Consider the following 4,516-nt stretch of genomic DNA (forward strand, 5'->3'; position numbering starts at 1 on the left):
ATGGTGCAACTATTTTGAAAAACCGTCTGGCAGTTTGTCATTAAATTAATTATATGTCTATTTTATGACTAAGCAATTCCACTGTTAGGAGGAAGAGATCTATAAATTGATGGTCACAAAAAGATTTGTCTGTGAATGTTTGTAGCTTTTATCATAATAATTCAAATCTAGAGGTAACCCAAATGTCCATCAGTGGGAGAATAAATAATCAAATTATGATGTAGATATACAATATGACTCAGCAATAAAAAGTAACAAATTGCTAATACACAATAACATGGATACATCTCAAAACCAACTGAGTGAAGCCAGACCCAAATGAATAGATAGTCTATTATTCTACCTATACGAATTTCTAGAAAAGCCACAATATATGGTGATAGAAATCAGAACAGTGATTATGGATGGCCTAGGAGAAGAGGGTGTTGTTCCTTGAGAGGCCAACAGGGATCTTTGAATGGCATGAAAGATATTCTGTATCTTAATAGGTGTGAGGATTAGATAGGTGAACACATTTGTAAAAATCCATCACTTAAGATTTGTACAGGACACTGAATACCTTGATTAAAGTTTTGAGAGATAGACAACAACAGGAGCCCTATCTTTATGGGTTATAATTTTCCTGAGTACATTGCAAAAAAAAAAAAAATGCAGGAGTAGATTTAAAGGATCCTTAGCAGAAACTCCAATCCTAATCTTCATTTTCATGAGCCAAAATCATCTTAGAACCTGGGGAACCTGATGCTTTCATCTGTCCTCTTCCAGTCCTAGAATGAGCTCACCCATCTCTGGCTCTAAGAAAGTCCAGAAACTGAGAAAGAACATCAGCTTCTAAGATTAAAATAGGTGACCTGCAGGAACTATAATTGATTTTAAAGAATAACATCCCTGGTTTTGATCCCATCTCTTACTCTCAGATAAATTACTTAATTTGTCCTAAGCCTTGACTTCCAGTTTTATAAATAAAGATAATCAAACTAGCCTTGAAGTTTATTGTATGGAATATCAACAAGATTTTTTCATTAGTCGCATCTTCTGTGAAGCCTTCCCCAATGTGCCTGACCAGCTGCAAACCTACTGCTTCCCAGTTGCACTCAGTCATAGTATTCTTCCTTAGAGCCCCCAACATTGAAGCAATTTTGTATTTACTTTTTTTTTAATCCAAAATCTTTTTATTAACAGTAAGATCCAATAAGATCTGGGGTTAGTTTTCGTGGCCATCGCTGGCCCTCTGGCCTCTGACCCGCTTGAATTTCCGGCCTTGGAATAGACATAGGGTTTGGTGTGGCTGTGCCTGGTCCTGGGAACCTTGCCAAAATGCTGGTGCACCTCTTGGCCATTGTGAGGACCAGCTGTAGCTCTTAGGGGAGTCCAAGGCCAGCTGGTCAAAGTTGAGGATCTAGCCCCCAGTCTTGAGGATGTGGCAGTGGACTAGGCTGCTCACGCACAGTGCACACATAATCAGTTTGGGCACCTCCTGAACACACGCGTTATCTCTTATGGTCCCATGTCCCACAGCCATTTTGTTTTCTTGGTCAGGAAGCTTCATCTTCCAGATCATTCAGGAGAGGGAGACAGGTACGACTCATGAACAACTTCTTCAGTACAAGTTGGTTGAAGGTGGAATTGGTTCACCTAGCCAGAAACCTGTACAACTTGACCAACGACCTTAGGTAGATGTCCTTGTTCTTGGGCTCCTTGCACCAAAACTTTCGGTCCTCGTGAAGGATGTCAGCTCCCATGATACTTTTTGTGAATAGTTGGTTAATGTCATTTCTCACCCCTGCTACCCCACTAGACCCCATGTGTCTCCAGGACACAGAACAGATATATATTTGCTTACCTCCATCTGGAACAGTTTCTGATATATGGTAAATAATAAGTGTTCCTGGAGAATTACTGACTGTTCCATGAATGGGAATTTTTATCATAAATCAATTCCTCTCCCACTTTGGCAAAAGCAGGTAAAATTATAAAACTCCCATCTATCCTTTCCTCTCTTCTTTAATTTCAACACACACACACACACACACACACACACCAGACTATAGACTACTTTGGGGGAGCCTTCTTTTCACCTTTATCATTTATCTGAGTTCATTAGCACCTGGTCTTACTTGTCTTATATATGTGTGTATGTGTGTAGCAGGATTAGAGCAAGGGTGTAGAGGGAAGGGTGCATTTGGCACATGGAGAGATTTGTCTCCTAATGACAGCCTCAGAGAGATAACCCTGCCCTTAAGGAGGCAGTAGGAGGCTTTGACACAGTCTTTAGGCAATCTGCTGCGGTCTTTGTTGGTTCAGAAGAACTTTTACACTGCAGGGCGGGTTGCTCCAGGCCACCTATCACTGTTTTCCATCAGCCTTGGGGGTGTCATGTTTATCTGTCCTATTCACATGCACCAGCCTCCCGGAGTAGTTTTGGGAGCCTAATTTGTGAGACTTTTGGCAAGGTTTGCCTTGTCAGATGGGCCACGTGCAGGATATTGTTACTCTGCCTTCACCGCCACTCTCATTTTTTATCTTTTTCTTTGCTTTCCTAAAGCATGATGGGAGAATATGCCCATGATCCCAAGGACAGGGATACCTGCAGCACTGGGCAGTCCTCTCGAGTCTGTCTCAGGCTTTAGTGTGCAGAAGTTAAAAAATTTAGATGGAAAAATGCATTCAATTTTTTTCAAGTTGTTGCTTTCAAATACAGATTCTTTCTGGCTTATGATTGGGATTGTGTTCTATTAAACTCATTGTAAATGGAAAATATTGGAAGTCAAAATGCGTCGAGTACACCTAGCCTACCAGACATCACAGCTTAGAAGACAGTACTCTGGAATATCACTTGTTCACTTTTCCGATTGCATAGGTGACTGGGAGCTGTGGCTCACTGCCACGGCCCAGCATCTAAAGAGCATAGCATACCACATATTGCTAGCTCAGGGGAAAATGAAAATTCAATCTGAAGTACAGTTTCTACTGAGTGCATTTTATTTTTGCACCATTATAAAACTGAAAAATCATAAGTTGAGCCAAGGAAAGTTTAGGACCATCTCTCTGTAATTGTAGAGTCACAGGAAATTGCAAATACATACATACATACATAAAAGTACAGGAAAGATGTTGTATCCTTTTACCTTACTTTTTGCTTTTATTTACAGATACAATGTGTAGCATTGCAATATTTCAGATAACACAAAATTATACAAAATCATATGCTTCTCCCATTTATAATTGAATTATTAACTGAATATTTTTCTATGTATAAGTGAACATATGGATCCAGTTGTAAAAAATGGGATCATGCTATATGGTAACCGTTTTTTGTTTTTGTTTTTTTTTTGGTTGCCACACATTCTTATAAATGGCTACATTTATGAGAGAAAATGTTTTAAACATGTATTTTCAGAAAACATGGTAGAGAAAACTTAGTTTAAGTTAAGGTGGTTTAAGTTAAGGGTGAGCACACTTCAATTCCAGACCCAGACTCTGTTCCTGGTTTTAATCAAAATATCTTTGTCTGTAACAAATACCTGCCTCCAGTAGAAGCAGGAGGTAGATCATTTCATCACCAGGATGTCTCCTACTTGATAATCGGTTGTTTCCATTCCTTTCAGTGTTCAATCTCTTTAGGAAGCTGAAGATTCTGCTGTTTGTCTTCAATATGGCCTTTTGTCCAGCAGCCTGGACAAAACTCAAGGCCTTCCTTTGGGAGCCATTAGGGATGGGGGTAAATCAATTAAGATGGGGTCTCAAGGGATGCAATAGGAAGGGCTACCGGAAGCCACAGCTGAGGTGGGAGGAAAGCTGAGCCTTCCCTGGTGGGTAGGCACCGCCCATGGCATGAGAAGGGCTTAGTCCAGACTTCCTTCCAAAGGAGAGGCCAAGGGCTGCTGACCCCCCGCTGACAGCTTCACCAGAAGAAAACTGTGAAGGAGGAAAGGGGGAATGTTACTGGCTGAATGTGCTTGGGTACTAGATTTGAGGTCCAAGGAGCAGGGAACCCTCATGGTCTTCAAGTTGGAACCATCTCTTGCTTACCAAATTCATACCCCTAGGAACCCTAATCTGAGGAGAGACTGCAGTCCGAGACAGAGCCAGAAGGTGAGGGAAGCTAATAATAGGGCCACATGTGCCTCCCCAATCCTCAGAGAACATGGAAAACCTGGACATAATGAAAAGTTTGAGAGTAACTTTTCATGCATCCATGAAACTGACACCCCAGGGAGGGTCAGAGTGAGCAGAGCCAACATGGGAGGCCCTCCAACCAGCCAGCAAGGCACCACACTGGCTCCATTTTGAATTTTCACTCTGCCTTCCCTCTTGTCCCTGTCTGCTTCTCTCATACATGTGGCCATTATGGTCTGATTTTATCTTTATGACGACCTCATGAGGCATGCTATTCTTACTCCCCTTATATAGGTGAAGAAACTGAGGTTCACAAAGTTTAAGTAACTTGTTCAAGCTCATATAACTAGCAATGGCTGTCTAGAACCCAGGATGAGTCCCCCCAAGGGAACTTTTC

At 41.4% G+C, this 4,516-nt stretch overlaps 1 pseudogene; it reads right to left on the minus strand.

The window, feature by feature from the left end:
- Nucleotides 1-1,204: 1,204 nt before the first annotated feature.
- Nucleotides 1,205-1,742, minus strand: LOC107156491 (annotated as a pseudogene).
- Nucleotides 1,743-4,516: the final 2,774 nt, after the last annotated feature.

The sequence above is a fragment of the Marmota marmota genome, unplaced genomic scaffold (genome assembly GCF_001458135.2).
Source record: "Marmota marmota marmota unplaced genomic scaffold, marMar, whole genome shotgun sequence".
Lineage (NCBI taxonomy): Eukaryota > Metazoa > Chordata > Mammalia > Rodentia > Sciuridae > Marmota > Marmota marmota.